The sequence below is a fragment of the Ornithodoros turicata genome, chromosome 7 (genome assembly GCF_037126465.1).
Source record: "Ornithodoros turicata isolate Travis chromosome 7, ASM3712646v1, whole genome shotgun sequence".
Classification (NCBI taxonomy): Eukaryota; Metazoa; Arthropoda; class Arachnida; order Ixodida; family Argasidae; genus Ornithodoros; species Ornithodoros turicata.
Window position 1 is genome coordinate 48,236,591 of NC_088207.1, and position 17,739 is coordinate 48,254,329.

At 44.6% G+C, this 17,739-nt stretch overlaps 1 protein-coding gene across 2 annotated transcripts in view; it reads left to right on the forward strand.

The window, feature by feature from the left end:
* The first annotated feature begins 1,746 nt into the window (after nucleotides 1-1,746).
* LOC135401344 (treacle protein-like) overlaps nucleotides 1,747-17,739 on the forward strand; it is a 52,708-nt gene continuing 36,715 nt past the window's right edge. For both annotated transcript variants that reach the window (XM_064633697.1, XM_064633698.1), the window contains exon 1: nucleotides 1,747-2,013. The gene's annotated coding sequence lies outside the window, so the exon portion shown is untranslated. The remainder of the gene's footprint in view (nucleotides 2,014-17,739) is intronic.

Genomic DNA, 17,739 nt, shown 5'->3' on the forward strand with positions numbered 1-17,739 from the left:
TAATACCTCGCCCTTTATTCTTCCCATCGTTTTGTTTCTTTCTATTTTTCTGCTTCAGATGTACTTGATTCGTTCTGTATCATCAACACTTAACAGACAGTATAACACGCAGACCGTCGAGCATTACTCTTTGCCCAAGAAAGTGGACCTCTAATTGCATTTTGCCGAAGATCGGCTATTCCTTTGCATTACTTGAAACCAACGCCAAATGAGGTTTAACGATTCAAAGGAAATTGAAGTGGGAAGAGGCCTTCGTGTTCGTCTTGTTCTTTAAGTTATGCCACTAAGTTATGCAAGTTACGCGCTATCAGTTAAAAGGTATACAGTGCAAAGGAATTCCCAAACTTGAATTTCTATGTGTGAAGGCCGAGGTGTACATTGCAGAACAAGGTTTTGCAACGTGACCTCCCCGCGGGGTAGGACGTCCTGTAAGCGTGATCGTACAGATTTGGCCTACGCTAAGCCGGCCAGCCAATTTGGTGAAATGTATCACTTTATCGTCGGTTCATCTGACGTACGTCGTGACCCTGTACGTAGCATAAACATTACGTAATTCGATGGAAGAGACTGACTGGCAACTGGAGCTTGTTCCGCTGCAAGAACAACTCTGAACCCTTTCTGTGCCAAATAAGGTAAGCAGGAAATAATATAGTGATAATAACGGAACATGACTAGTACTTCCTTGGAAATAGCTCAAGAATGAATGTGGCGATGGTGCATCGTGACTAGATATGAGGAATGATATCATTACGAATTCTGTGTAATAGGAAAATTTATTGACGGTAACAACACACAACATACGCGTACAACACACCCGAGACACTACCATGCAACATTCAGTTACAACTAGAGACATGCAAGGAACATCATTGGTTTATTGACTGATTGATTTGAAAAAATGAACCGGCAAGGAACAAGTGATCGACATGTAGTACATGACTTCATCAAAATACGCATGGAAGTCCCGGCATGTTCTCGTGTGCTGACGCAACATTTTAGTTTCGTTTCCTCGTTTATTAATTTAATTTATTTTATTTTCTAAAGACTTCGTTCCGGCTCTGATATACATCTCTGCGTCCACCGAGAATGCACAATAACGCGGGGTCCGTCTACATATTGTGTTTAGTCAAGATCTACAAAAGTTGAGCCGTGGTTTACAAGATGAATGTCTCAAGAGTTTCTTTCGCAATCGTGCCAGCTTGAAAACGACGCTGCTCTCTGTAGCAACTGGTAAGACCAAGCCTCTGGAAAGAAAGCAATGCATACCGTCATATCAGCTCACAGAGCGGAGTAGTTCTGTCTTCCTTGCCATCAATATTCGCTCTTTCAGTTTCGTTTTCGATTCAGTTTCAGTATCGTTTTCCACTTGTCGTGACCCAACATAACATTGGTGACACTCCATAATACTTTCTTACAGGGGAAACACGTTACGTTCATACCGCCTTCTTTGCGCACGAGACTTATGCAGTACATTCATTGCAGTCGCAATTATAAGAGAAGACAGGCTATACAACAACAACGAGGCCGCAGTCAAATACAGACACTTTCTACCACCCGCACCTCCCGACGCTAGCTCGTCCCTCCTCTTTGTTCCGCATAGTACAATGAGACCGGGCACTAAACAAGCAAATGGAGACAAAAACTACCTGCACAGGGAACATGTTTTCTTCCCACGTAAACGGCGAGAAGGAAGTGGGCGAGGAGGAGAAGCGTGTCGTTCGTTCCGTTCGTACTCGTGAACCCGCATTCATTCCTACGTTACGGTGCACAGTGGAGGAGTGTCTGCTGGTCCATGGCTGTGTCTGCTGAACGTGGTGCCGCTGCATGGAATTGTGCCGCGAATGTCTGCTTCTGTTCGGTGTGTCATCGTGTGGTGTCGGTCATCTTCTGTGGAGTGTAGCATCATCCCGTAAAAGTGGATGTCGCTGAGTTGTTGCTCGTGAGCAACCGTGCACAAGTTGGATGATTTTGGGACTAGATCGTCTTCGATTTCGTATGGTACTGTGAAAGGAGGTTGGTCGTTTTTTGCTCGCTGTTTGCGTTAGGCGTGGGTGTTTCGCATATTATCTTATATATATTTGGTGTTTTGGAATGTGGGGTCCAGTCATTTACCTATAATTTCGTCCTTGAGTGGGGGGGGGGGCCCTTCAAGGGGGTGTATTTACATGCTTTTGACAAGATATTGCACAATCTCACAAAATTTTAGGGGTCCCGTCTAGATTGTTTCGGGGGGGGGGGGAGTGTTGGGGGCGTCTGGATAAATCTGGTGGGGTCTCATTGGAGATCCTAGTCGCAAATCTCCTTTACCTGCGTGTCTTTTGTTTTTGTTGACCGATTATATTATTATATGCGCGTGCCACAAACTCGCAAAACAGTGTGGTAAGAGTTCTTACAAGTAAGCGGGTCATGGAAATATGCGACTTTGACATTGTAACTCTGACGTCAACAAAATATATGAATTCGCTGGCACCCGTCGGGTGATCTGAATTGCTAAGCACTGTACACACCTGCATCGGCATAAGTATAAAGCTTTGATTTTGGGGTACATAGCTGATAGATTTAGTGTTTGCTGTTCATGGACTTCCTGTCCTGTCGTTCACTGGATTGCTCCAGGCGCTTTAATTCTTTCTCGTACTTTCATCCTTCCTTCATCATCTCCATACAGTGTTCCACGTGCAGAGGGGTAGGGTACCGCACCACCGCGGTGAAACACCCAATAGCATCGTCATCATCTATTGTTGTTGTCTGTTGTTGTGGTGTTCAATTGTTTCTGCTTTCCTGCTACCTCAAAGCAGACAGTTTTGGTTATGTCTCCTCAGAATTCGAACTACATAAACATATCATTGCCGTTGTTTGTTCTCTTGAAATCCATGATCGTATTTCCGTTCAGACAGCGAAATGTCTCCACATCAGACGTTCTGATTCCTATTTACACTTAGTTACTTCAAAAATCGAAAACTTCCAAATTATGATTACTTTGCGGATTGGAGAAATTACATCGAACCTTATCGGTATGTGAAGTTGTTCCGGATCATGGTACTTCACGGCGTACGCTGTAAGAGATTCCACGCTACCATCTGCGATAATCTAATAGGGATTCAAACATTGGCATCTATGCAGGGGACGTGGTCTCTCATTGTATGACGTTCTGTCCCTACACAAGTCGGCTGTTACGAAGGGAACGACGTCAAATACCTGTAGAACTTTGGCCCCTGCGGCACAGCTGGCGATGAGGATCCAGATGCAGGTGCGCGCTGTGCTTATCAGCGTAGCCGTCTCCCCATAAGGAAGCTAACCGGCACACTGCTCCTGTACGTGGTCGGACCACGGCAAAGCTTCTGTGCACCTCGGTATTTCCAACCTTCGAACCCATCATGCGTAGACTCCCGCTGCATATCTGTTACTCGACCCCTATGCAAACCATACGCAATGAGATTCTCATATTCTTACAAGCTATACAGAGTAGTAGGTTTTTAGCCAGAGCCAACTCGAGGTTTGTAGGCGGGAACTAAAATAAATAATAAAAAAAAGTATGTTGACCAAACTACACTAGCGTGACGTCATAGTAGACACTGCGCATGTTTTTTTCCTGGCGTGCTTTAGTCGTGCTGGCGGCCAGAGTGTCAAGCGATGATATCAGCTTCTCTGGATGTTTGCTCTTTCGATGAAGCGCCTGAATGTTGGCCAGTGGAACGCATTCGTGAGTGATTGCATCGCACGGGCTTGTGACGTTCCTCAGGGCATGTCGCCTAACGGACAGACGCGTTGTGTCGTCCATTTTTTCGGCGCATTTCTGCGTTTCTGAGTCTCAGGGTATCTCCCTCTGATGGTGACCTTCTGACGCTGATGTGCATGAGGGCATTCGGCGTGTTTCCCAAACCGTACATCGTCGACAGTTGCGCTTGCTACCTGCGTTCCTTTCGCTTCTCCTTTGCTTTTTATGTTACAAGTACGGTTTCTGAATCTCGGTATTTAACGAAAACCGCCGACGACCATCCGTCGGCAACCTTTTCATGCATTCGGCGAAAACCAGAAAACCACGGATATCCGCCGCGCCCTCCCAAAAAAAAAGCTCCAGCTGGGAGTAACCTTCCACTAACAAACAGACATTTCCACTGGCTTCTTTCGGGCCAAGCTAAGGATATTGGGTACCGTCAGGAAACTGCGTTGAAGAAGATGTACTATATCACGTGAGTCCTACCACCGGCTGTGCTGTCTGAGGTTTTCCCTGAGTTTTCCGAAGACTTTCCAGACGGATGTCGGCACAGTTCCCGTATGAAGTCGGCCCAGGACGCATACTAACCGCTCCTGTTCTCCTACTCCTTCCTGCTGCCCTCTCTCCATCTGTCCATGTCTGTACGCCGCTCATGGCCACAGTTGCTTCGCGGCGCTAACACAAAGTTTACAAAAGTATCACGTGAGTCTCTGATTGATTGATTTAAATTATATGGAGATGTGACAGGCTACTCCAGTGCTCGTGAATAGAAAAGTGAATAGAAAAACCAACCTCAAGATGACCAAGAGGCATTTAAAAAGAAAAAGAAAAACCACACACAAAACAAAATAAGTAATATACAAGTGACAATTGGTATAACAATTCTTCAGATCAAATACGTGAAGCTGATTCTTTCAGAGGTTTCCTCGTGCCCACGCACCATACAGAGGCAGCGCGCGTTGAAACATCCTGGCACGTCCTGTTTTTACGTACCACCTGCAGTGCACCTGGGAATGTGCTCTGACATTTTGTAGTGTCCATACGATCCAATCAGGGACACGAATGTCTCCTTCTGCGTGCATCCGTCATAAATGGGACCAATATGAGGAATCACCGAAATACTCTAAAGTCTGCGTGGCCGGGCCCGTGAAATTCTTTCGTTTCCACCACGTGGTGGACACATGTTGCTCAGACGATGCCAGTTATTGCTGCTTGAGCTTCCGCAGTGAGATACACAGGCGCCTGGTTTCTATTTCTCGTGTCCTTACCAAGGTCTATCTACTGTTAACGAATTCAATCAGTCCGCCTCGTGCGGCAGCGTTGTAACGACAAACGCGTCGAGGTGTGCTAAGTGAAAAACAATCGTGAGCGGCGTTATCTGAATGCAAGGTTAATTGGGTATGGTTATACTTGATATCGTGTGTACTACAATTGAAACTGCATTAATTAACGCGGACACAGATATGAACAACGAATTATCTCCCATATTTCAGTCTTATCGATCACCGAATCGCTCATCTAAATAAACGATGACCGCGCAGTATTGACAAACAGCGACGGATGCTTTATAACAAATATGCTTTTTCGTACTAGTCGACAACTTGTAACAAGTTTTCGTAATTTATTAAAAACGTTGAGCATCTTTTGAAACATATACTGAGCAATTTTAGTCCTTTTACGGAGTAGATCCATTGCCTCAACCATTACTCCCCTTCGGGAATAAATTCACTCAAATCTATGCGAAGTTTATGAACTGTTTGTAATGCTGGGAGTAAGCTTCATAGTCAGGGGACTAAAATGGAGAGTAGTTACGATCTATGGGACCATAGAAGCTGTAATTGCTCCCCAATTTGCTCTTTTATTTTATTTATTTATTTCATTTTTAGCGTGTCACGTCACTCGACCTGTCTTCACTTTGCCCTTCCGTTGAAACATATAAGCAAACATCTCTCTTCCTATGTCCAATAATCAAATAAGGTGAATATATATAATAAGAGTAACAATTCGTGACTTTACGTCGCGAGACAACTGCGAATACATAGCTGCAAGGGTTTTTGCGCGCAAGCTGTCTTGCAGGAAGTGGCGTCTGGCTCAGTTCAATTGAGGCCGCCTCTGGGTGGAACCTCGTACAATGAAAGAAACCATCTAGACGGAGGCACGTTCTATTATTCGCCTTATTTGAAACTCACGTTGCCTCTGACAGTTTGATGATGCCCCGTAATATACTCGCTCCGCGAAAGTAAAAGTCAACGCTATTCTAAATTCGCCTCGGTATTACCAAGAGCGCGCGTCACATTCAGGAGGGAAATAAGGCGGTGCATGTCAAGACAAACTCGTGCTCTAATATGAACTGCGCGCCTCTGGTTCCGTCACCTGACGCGTATTTTGAGACAAAATATTTAATCGTTACTTCGGGCGAAGTGAAGCGCGTGACACAGAGATTCGGAAAGATGCAAACTTCTTTCTTTTTTTTTTAATGTAGCACATCGTGAGAGGATTTCCTATTTTGCTGTTGGTTTAGTTCTGTACAATGCACGTCACAATCAATAGCACTTCTCCATGTGACTTTTACGTACTACCCCCATATCAAATTGGTATTTGTACTGATAAAACACACGGGCTTGACATAACACGAGAAAACAAAACCAAAAATTGCACTTTCAGTTTTGGAGATTCTCATATCAAATTGAAATTGAAATTACCTTTTTATAACGAAAAGCACGCCGAAGCTCTATGGCTGCACACATATTGTATCGGTTTATAACCAAAACGCCGCCATACCAGCATTGGATGGCTGTTTCGTCCTTACTGGGCCAGCAGCGCTTCTCGTGTTGTGTGGTGCCGGTGTATTTTATCAATACAAGAACATATGCCTCCTGGCTTTTGATCTATATCAAATTTGATAATGTAGCTACATTTGCGTACGTTTACGTTCAATCATTCTGATATTGCCGACTAGTACATACAGAACATTTGCCGTGCTTAACATAGCGCGGGGGCCCTGTAGGAGAAACATAAAAACTAAGTCTCAGAAAATAAAATCACAAAGATCCTGTATATAGTGTCATCCTAATAGCTACACACAATCTTAACGTTACGCACTCCTATATACCGCTACTGGATTACGCTCTGACAAGCGCGATACAGTACACGACCCTCAACAGGGCAGACCCAAGAATCTGATAAACCCGATTCAGGAGAGATGTCCGGGAACTTTCCGCACACTATCTCTAATCACCAGCTCCAGAATCTTCGATGTGCCACTTTACCAGAGTCTTCATCAGAGAACTTCATCAGCAAGGTTTATTCGGACGATGACAGACACTCGTTGCGTTTTCCTAGTGCGCTATATTACCTGCCTTTATACCCAAGCCGGCAAATGAATTTGTTTGCGATCGTTGACTTCCTGCTCCTGCCGTGACAATATCTCACTGTTGAATCTCCCTACGCGCAGATAGTCATTACGATTCAATCCATATCGTACCAGTCATGTTCCTGGTATACGGAACAAACTTGGAACCACCGATAACAAGCAAGAGCGATCGAAGGAGAAGTTACGGAAGAATATTTCTTCATATTAAGCGTAGATATATTCCGACAAGAACTAGAGAAGCTGCTTCAATCAATTCGAGGTCAGCAAACTTTTCCATGCCCTTCTTCCGCGATTCGATACCGAAGGGAAAGTCCATAAAAAATCGCCTCGGAAACTGGCGCGTTTCTTGTTCCCAGAAATCGATGATCTCTGCGTCGAATTAGAACTGTCCAGCACTTTACAGCCGCCGTAATGTGAATCAGCTTTCCGTATCGTTTTCTTAATGGCCGCAAGCTCTCTTCGTGTGCCAAACCCCTTCAGCCAACGGGCAGGAGAAAACCTGTTCGCGGACTGGGTGTATCGACGTACTATTTATAGGACATAGAGCGAAAAATCTTTTTACTCTGAAAAGAAGAAAAAAATAAATCCCTCGAAGGGGACTCACGATCCAGCCTCGGAAGTATAATACGGGGCTGCGCGGTAGATATAACGACAGCGACGGCAAATTACCTCGCAGTTACAGGGTAGGCCGTTTGTATACAGTACTTCCAGGTTGGTGCTTTCTCTGCGCGGAATATCAGATACATTGTTCGTATGGTGGTATTCAGTCGTTTATTTCTGGAGACTATATTAACCTACATTAAAGGAGGCTAGGTGAGTTGTGATACACGTGAATGAAGAATGTGTGTGTGCTATGCGACATGGCGTGTTTTCGGCGATAGGATCAAACACTTTTATGTAAAATCTAAACTAAACAACAACTTTATTGTGAGATGATGAACGGGGAGTTACTCCCATTCTGGAGTAAAACGCTGAACCACACACTCAGTTATATTGCTCAACCTTTTACGAGTTCGAGAGGGGTGCTTCACGAAGGGCAAAAGGGCAGTGGAGAGGGACTCTTTTTTTTTCTTTTTTTTTCTGTTTGTCCTTAAGCTCTTCATTTGTAAGGTTGTCAGAATAGCTCGGTTACAAGCAGGGCTGTCCGGGTCCTGCAGAATAAGTTGCAACAAAAACAAAAAACGATGACAAGCGACCGAATGATAAATAAGAAAAAGACTTACGACTATTACTATGGCCCGCCATACTATTACGACGGTTAGAAACAGTTCTTCGTCTTCTTCCTATGGAGAATGGCCATTAGCCACAAGGGCGAACACTTCTTCGGTTAGAAACACCCAAAAATTTATCGTGAACAAAACCTTCGTGCATAGCAGTCTATACTCACGAAAGTCGTTCACAATACATATATATATTTTTTTCTAAATCTTTCTAACCCTTATAAGTTTTTTCATGTCCTGCAGTGGTAGGTCTTGTCCAAAAATGTCAATATTGCCAACACGTCACGTAAACAAGCAATATCGCTACCAACATCGCGCCTTTAGAAAGCGTAGGTCGTGACCTTGCATACCAATATCGCCCGTTACCCGCGAACGAAACCACTATACCACCACCCTTGAAAAAAGAAATGACAAGTCCCGGTTTACCACACAGCAATCGTGCACTTAAGCACCACCACTTGTATCGCCTACGACGTGTGCTTGTTCGCACTCAAGCAAAACGCACTTCCTGTACGAGGAAAGGCTGATCAATCTAAATTGTTTCGATCACTTCGGATATTATCATTCTCACGCACTGAATACGCTTCTCCCGCATATTATTAACTGCTGGTATGAACAACTTGTGTTCGGCACGATTTGTTTTCTCACTTAGCTCCATCCGTTTCACGCCCCAAGGCGCTCGTCTCAAGGAAGAGCTTTTGTCTTCAAGTATTTGTTCAATCATGTGTCGGACAGGAAGACGAGAGGCGAAGACAGAGAAGACGATGTCGAAAGCGCCGCTAATTTTTTCAATGAGGTCGAGCCGCATCCACCTCCTCCTATTAACGTCGGGACCTGTTGTGGTGGTGAACGCATTCCTGTAGGTCGTTATGAAACTCGAACTGGTTCCGGATGATTCTGTATGCATGCTGATCGAGGACCTTAGGATGAATCACACTAGCGTTCACTTGTAATATATTTGCTCGATATGGCCGCTGAGAACCGCGGTGGAAGGGTAGTCTGAAGAGGGGAGGAAGAAGAAGAGCATCCTTGGAGATGTGTCGTTAGTCGTTCTTAGCGTTATAGCGTTCTCCTGCGTTCTTAGTGTTTCATAATTGTCTGTTGTCTATAGCTCTCTCCTGTTGAATGTCCTTTTTTTTAAGCGACATGGTTTTTGGACAACCCACTGCGTTGGTTCGTCCGTAGCCTTGTAGGGTCACGTGGTCACAGGGCGCAAAATTTCGCCAAACAATTAACGGTGGTCCTATATAGGGGTACTGTATTTAATCGCGTCTCGCACAGTACAGAAAGACACAGCTTTTTTTTAATGTATCTTTCGTATTTTCTTTTCTCTTTTTTTCGTTCTCTTCCATGATAATGTCTTACTTCTGGGTAAATTAATTTGTAAGATTACGGTAAAAAAAAAAAAGCACAAAAAAAAACACAGAAGAGACGGTTCATTACAATCTACAACCTATGACTATGTATAAAACATCGTGTCATATCTTTAAAACTGGTCCTGTGAAACTTAGCATTTTTCTGCCACTATTTTTCTCTATACAAAAAAATACATGAATAAAAAGAAGAAGAAGAGAACATCGCTCTTCGGGAGTTCTTCATAGTTCAAGAAACTTTCTTTGAACCTTTGCTACCTTCGAGAACAAAAGAGTGCCTAGGGATCTCCTGGCGAACTGCTTTTGAAGAACAGTTTTAAAGGTGAAAAATACGGACAAGCTGAAGAACTTTTAAAAAGTTATTTCTCGAACGATTCTTTTTCTGTGTGTAGTTCGCAATACAGAACCACAAATAACCTTAGCTCAGCATATAATTGAACCAGAATATATGAACTTAATCCCAGGGACAGAGGCCCTCAACATCACATTATTCATTCATATTGCGTATACAGCAATGTATACGCAGTGTAAGCCATCTTGTATGCACGCTCGGCGGCCGTCCAAGCGTAATCATAATGCATAACCATATTGCGCTTGGGATGGTGCGGAACACTTCACAAATGGACGGCCAGGGCACACTCAAATATGTACATGAATGAACACAGTTGTACCACCTCGCTCGTGGCACATGTACGCTGGGTCGAGAGGGGGACGTTTCGTGCGGTGGCGAGGTTCGTTTGAGATATAGCCCTCCCAGAAGGAAAACCGGCTCTTGTCGGGGCCAGCGTGTGCAGCTCCTTAGGAAGTAAGTACAGTTTGCGATGTTTCGGGAAGTAAATACACGACGCGGCATTTGACCCCATTGTTTCACAATCTGATGGCACGGAAGACGGGAGCCGTTTCGAGTGTAGACCGCTACTGTGGGTTAAGTACAGAAGAAAGAACCGACTTGAGGGCGAAAACACGGATGACTTCGGTTCCATTTTGTCTTTCTTTCTCGTGTTTTATCGGTTCTGCTTTCATTGTAATTTAGTTCTCGTTGTTGTTGCTTGCTTTGAGGAGAGATAAATGACATCCGATCTGAACGCATGATTAAAAAAAAAATAGAACGGTTCCACCCACCTTTCTTCATCTAAATATGTACCCTGACAGAAACACTAGTGACCATTCAACTACTATACTCAACTACTCGGCACTACTGGTTAATGGGAACTCAACTTCGAACGAAACCGCATTGTGAAACACCAGGGTAGTCGAAGAAAAAATAGAGTATACCCAACTCTTATGCAGTGTAAAATCTTTGTCACTGAGATCACTCTTTCTTAGCGTAATCTTGATTGATATAATTGATCGCTTTTTTTTTTCGGAAAGCCTGTTACACTGGCGCCCAGGAGTGTAACTTAACCCTGCAAGGGAGTAAAGATTACTCTGCGTGTATGCGGGGGTAAAATTATGCTACTGTCCTTCACTTACGTTACTTTGTTACTGCTTTTTGTTTATTGATGAAGAGTGCCCCCCTTAAAGTTCGGGCCCTGTGCATGACGATGCCCTTGTCGTATGCACACTGGAGAGGGGTTATAGGGACGGGCGTACAGACGTTGGGACACTAACACGCACATGCTTTGGCGATCTCCTCACAGGCCGCGATTTTAGAGTAGTCAACGGACGAGAACCCGCGTATTCATGGTGGTATGACAACGTCAGAGACGTCATAGCAGGATAAAGAGAGTATTGGAAGAGTAAGGTCGGATGATCAGAGTAAAGATGGGCGGAAAAGAGTGCAGAATGAGTGTAGAAAGAGTGTAAGAGTCATGGTTACACTCCAATTACTCTTATTTACTCTGTTTTTTTTTTTTTCTTATAGTGGGAATACCAATCGCTTGTCTGTGTTCTACTGGTCTGTTCTCAAAAGTTCTGCACTTCGTATCGCACGAAACTCTGCTACTGGCATGCCCAATCTTCTACTTTGTTCGAAGTGTACTTTACCGTCTGAAAAACGTGTCGCACTATCGAATTTTGTCGCTATGCCTAAATGAGGCCAATATATAGATCCGGGTACACGTTGTCCTACAACCTGGGGTGCCTGCCTACTGACTTCCCTCTCCCGCGAAGAGAAAGTAATCCCTGCTGTCGAACTGAAATTAAAAAATATACCCTTCATCCCAAATTATATGTGCAACCGTGACTCCGCATCTCTTCCATAAACATTGCGAGTCTGCACCACACAATAAGTCTGGTTGAGGTCACCCCATCCTTTTCTTCAGCACTAGCGGTCTCTTTCGACCTCTGACACTGGGAAGGCCGCGTCTTCCACGAAATCCTGGATTAAGTTTTACGTTTCCTCGTCCGCAAGTACGTAACGGCAAGAAGTTTCCCAGAATTTTTATGATTGCGAAAAGGCGCGGATGTCCCACTTTTTCATTCGCGATTCGTATGGTCTTCACGTATTGAAGACCCTCCTGTACGTCGCTGGAACCTCTTTCCTAACTTCACGTAGACAAGTTTCATGTACAATCCGGCTAGGTACAGTAATAATAATAATAAGAGAGAGGGAGAGAGACCGTGTTTCTACAGTGGTATTTCCGCGGAACTTGATGGCAGTTCAGGTGGAGGATGCATCGAGGGTTGATAGAGGGTTGTTGGCTTGGGGATCAACGGTGTCATTTCACTACGCATTAAGGCCGAGAACTAGGAAGTTGACACAGCTGGTGGAGGATATGCAAGATTAAAGCGAAGAAGATAAGCGTAGTTAAGTAGTCGGCAATTGTCGTAGTAATGGTGCGCAGTTTGGAAAAACCTGTGTCCGTTGTAGAACTTTACTGGGTCACATATTTTCAACTGTTTTATGGCTATACGCTATTCGTCTGACAATGGCGTTACTGGCTAGGGTATGGATTTTGGAACACGAAGGCATATCAGTGATTCAAAAAGTGTCCTTAATGCGGGATATCATTATTGCGCATAATGCAGTTGTTGCGAAAGGTCACTACGTACGCCTACTGTAGATTCCTGGACGTGGACAACCCACAGCGCGGTAGAGGAGGTAGTTTGACTTCCAGGTCTGAGGTCTTCCAGAATTGAGGTAGTCTGGGGGTAGTAGTAGGACTTCCTATACAGAGCTCGATCGCTTTCGTACAATTCGGCACTACGAAAAGCCCTATAGAGGGTCTCCGCACATTTTAACTTTACTTAACTTTAACTTTTAAATAATCCATAGCAGACCTTTTGACGTTGTGATAAAGTTGACAAACCGCCTTGCCGTTCGGTTGCAGTCGGTGCTGCCGGTTCACTCACACAAATTGTTATTGTCCTAACGAAGGAGACTCGAAATAGTTCTAAGCATTTTTAAACAACACATATCTTGCCAAACGTGGAAGACGAATGGCTATAGGCTTATGTCAAGAAGCTTACGATGTCCTTCGATAAGGTAAACGCGCTTACAGTGCTTAAAGGTACAAGTATTCTCTCTAAACCTGTACCTGCTTTGAGCGTCGCCGTCGTGTGTTCACTTCTGGTATTGACAGAAGGGATGACGAATGACGACGGGCTAAGTAAAGAGTCTCGTTGTCACGTGGCCGAACCTCTGTAAAGCGTTTGACGTGACAGGCTGCGTGCAAAATCCCATCGCGCGGTTTCTTAAGACCTGTGCTTTGCACGGAGAGGCCGCGCAGACGTCTGCTATGAGTTGACGTAATGAACAGGTTCTGCAGCGGCGTTTCCTGACAGATCATTTCATGACGCGTCCATGCCACCCACCGTGGAGGAGTAACAGTAAAATGCTTGTCAGAGGCCACAGTTTGTCAACCATTGTGATGTGTCAACATGGGAGGGCATCGAGCGTATTCCTCTTCTGTGTGTTCGCTGTCCTCCTGTCTTTGCGAGAGAAAAGAAAGTGAGTACGTGCGCACGAAGTACGTGAGTTTCGCACGCGATAGGTTCATTGTCTCCTGAAGGTCCTGTCCAGTGGCGGGTGAACGTTACCGAGGGGGGTGACGGTGGCTTCGTTTCTTCGTTCTTTGAGAGGAATGCTCGGCCCCGTGAAAGTAGTCTAATCTATAGGACCAATGGAGAACAGAAACGCCCAAGCAGCACAACACCTGGGCGCAATACCGGCTGGACATTGGCAATACTGGTCCAAGCTTGGACCAGTATTGTCGATATTTAGCCAATATTGGGCCAATTTATTTATTTATTTATTTAGCCTTTTTATTTATATTTTGCTGCTTGGGCAGTCGCATCGTGTAAATTTCAGGCACCGTTCATGAAAGGATTGTAGATTCTTCTGAATACGCAGGGTTATTGGGTTGGAAGCATTCTGCGAAGACGATACGATAAGTGGAGCTGCATATCAAAGCTCCACGATGTCGTGGTGTCTGCCACTTGAAAATTCGGCAATTGGCTTAGTGTTTCCGGAACCGCTTTTATAAAACGTTTCAGAAAAACGAAACAAAAAGTTATATTGAAGAGGTAATTTAATTCAGTTGATGCGGACCATCAGCACTATACGCGCATGTGATGTGTCTACTCTCTATATACAAGAGAGGAGCTTCTTATCCTCAACAGCAACAGATAAAGTAATGATGATGAATGGGGAAATTCGGCGCATGAGCTGCGACCCATTGCCCCAAGGCACAATGGACGGAATGAGATGTGACATGATGAGACGATGAACGGCGCTGATGTGGGTGTGGGTGTGGGACAGTCAGCGGAGTCGAAGAGTCAACATTAGGGGCGGCGATATCATCAATAAAACGCTAGGCAAAAACACAACACATAAAAACGCGCAGGACACGGCTACACAGGCACATCATAGGATAGAGACAAGCCTCAGACAAGCGTATAACACCTCCAAAATCACTTATTATGCAACTTGATATACCTATTTTCTTTTATTAAACATGCCACTAAGAAGGCAGTGCTTCTCCGAAAGCAGCGCTTGAAAATGCATGAAAATCTCGTTCGTCATCTTGTTTTGTCGGAGCCGGAGAATGCCCAATAGTGAGTACTCACTTAAAATTGAAAACGTTCTTGTGGCATATTAATAATTGCGTCTTATTACGTGTTATCTTTCACCAGATTCTTGCGTAGCTGTCGTCAGTTCTCCCCTGCATTTTGATATCACGTTTCGCATTCAGCAACTTATCGCTACCTCAGCGCTACAGCAAGCGAACTTTCTCTGTGTTATTTTTTGCCCACACTTTTGAGTTCTATGAATACAATTCACTTTTTGGTTTCTCGTTCCCCTTTTTATGTTGTTCTTTTCTCTCGTCGTCTAACATTCTTTGCATGAACGCTATAAAAACATACCGAGGTCTGGGTCATCGCTTTTAATAGATAAACAAACTGCAAGATTCACATTCAATCACGGCGCATCTTACAACATGGACGTACATTAAATAGACTTCCGTTTTGTAGGCTCTCACTTACCAACACTTAACAATAATCCCAATTAGAATGCATCCTTCTGCGACTGGTCGCTTTCAAAGCAGTAGCTTCTTCGCCTCGCTAGTTACTCGGAACTCGTCATGCGGATCACTGGAGGAGAAAGGTATGATTAGTAGACAGTCCAGCTCGCCTCTCCAGAGCTTCGTCCAAGAGCTGCGCCTCTCAGAGCTGCAAATATCTTCTTGAAGATCTCTTTCATGTACGAGCATGTGGGCAAAAGCTCTGCGCCACGTTTGGCTAAAGTGCACGTACGCAGATTACCGCGAGCTGCACAGCGCACCTGATGGTCTCCGTTCCAGTTGACTCGCCATCCGTTGCAAATTCGGTCGTGGAACCCAGCTAAGCCTAACGTCACCGTACCACCGACAATCGGGCTTTTTTCACAGCGGCGTGGCTTGCGTGCGAAACGAAAGATGGCTGTCAATGAGTAGCCGCGTGTAAAACTGTTTTTCCGCTTTTTGTGTAGACAAGTGACCAAGAAAAAAAAAAGAAAGAAAAAGAAACGGGCTGAATGGAGGAATGAACGAGGCTAATATGCTCGCTCCTTGGTCATAAGAGGTGATACGCGATATGATATGTAGAGCGGATCATGTTAACGTATACACATCGCACGAGTGTGGCGGGTGGATTTGGTCGTTACGTTTTCTTCTTTTTTTCGCAATTTTTGGAGAAAGAGAGAGAGAGCGAAGAAAATAGGCCGAGTGGATACTGATGACTTCTTTTATGAATCATAATGGGAATGGAACGGTAACACAGGGCGGATTTTGAAACGGGTCATGAAGGTGTTATGGGAGAGTCACTTTTATATGGTGCGCAATTTGAAGAGTTGTACGAATACGGTGAGTTTACTCTTTCTGTGGATTTTATTGAGGATTCCTCTAGGATGTTATTATAGCACTTGAGTGTAAACTATTGTGATTACGCAAAACGTTCGCTGCACTTTCGTGAGCACGCAAATACTCAAGGTGCGTACCCTCTGTCATCTAAGGCGAAAAGATTTCTATGTTTGCGCATATGTGGAGCTTCAAACAGAACGGCATCCGAACCCATGCCGTGGACAAGCATGAACAAGTAGCTTGCCGATAAGATGCCATATGTCACGAATATATTGAACGGAATATTTTTTTAAAATCAAATATTGAGTGAAAAGCTTAATTATCTAAAACTAAAACAATTATCCACGTAACAAGGCTTTCAACGCACGGACTCATATGTTCAGTCCCAGCTATTTGGTTGAGCATGTTCCACTGATCGTAGAGTTCCTGCGGTGAAGCACCTCATCTCGTCGTCATGCATGTAGCTGAGCTGCTGTTGTGCTATAGAGTCACTCTGCATAACAGCTGCTTAATAAGGGGATGAGACTCCCGTCGATGACGCCTCCTGATGTACATATAGAGCGTGAGTAACATTAATAAACCACGCCAGAGCAGGAAAAAGGACCTGTCCTGCTCTGTATGCGTCACAAGGCTCCGCCGCACAGAAATAGCCGCATACCAACCAACGCAACATTGTCGTGGACGAATTACGGACATTAACACGTGTTCGTGACCGAAGAAAATGGTTGGGATTGAATGAGAGTGTCGTCTGCTACGTCGGGGAGGTTCGTCTGCCTGGAAAGCGCCAGCGAGCGGTCAAACGCACCTTGCCAGCGAGGGTTTCAAGGCCGTGGGAAAGCCATGATGATGATGATGCAGCGCTTCGGATTCTTTCCTACGCCCTAAGAAAATTGCAGACACGTACTTGTTTCTTTTGGCGCTGTTCGCTGTCGTGCTTTTTTCTTGTTTCGTTCATTGAGCGAGAGTTTTCGTAGGGACGTGCAGTTCACTACTGGGAGGTCTGCGCAAGTCTGGAATGCGATTTTGCTGCAGAGAATCACGCAGAAAGAGAGGTGTTGTTGGTGGAGCAATGGTAGCAGACAGCATGAAGTGCCGCCGCGAAGACGCGTCAACCGCTGTTGGAAGTGATGACTGCTTTGTTCTGATAAACTGTATCAGACGCAGGCGTCAGGATGCTGGCGGGTGAAAAGGTGGGCGACGCAGAAAGAACTCGACAGTTCTGTGTCATCCATCTTTTCGTCGCCCACGACCAGAGTTTTTCATCATGGATTGCTTTGTTCATATTTGTCATGGATGTGAACCTCATTGATTCATTTACCCATTGTTTGAAATTGTTGCAGCAAATGTTTTGAATGGGTCTTTGCTCGAGTGCTCCTTTTTGTTAGAGTGCTATATCTAAATGAATAAAAATATTTATGTTAAGAGATGAAAAAGTCGGATGGGCAGGTATCGATATCAGTACACAAGAAATGAGACGCGGACAACAGAAGTAGGAGTAGTAATTAAAAGTGGGTATTTATTAAGCGTCCAACGAATTACTTCAAATCGTCTATAGAGAGATTTACAATTATGTCTACGTTGCGGCGGAGGCCCCGCCTTTGTCAGGACAACGAAGTGAATTAAGTTAATTTAAGTTAATTAGTTTAACGCTAGTAAGAAATACATCCTGAACATACAGCATGCAGCAGGGAACTACACGGGTATCTGCGCGAATGCATGTGGGTATTCAGAAGCTACCTTGGGGGGGGGGGGGGGTATATAAAGGATGGGAAGGGTT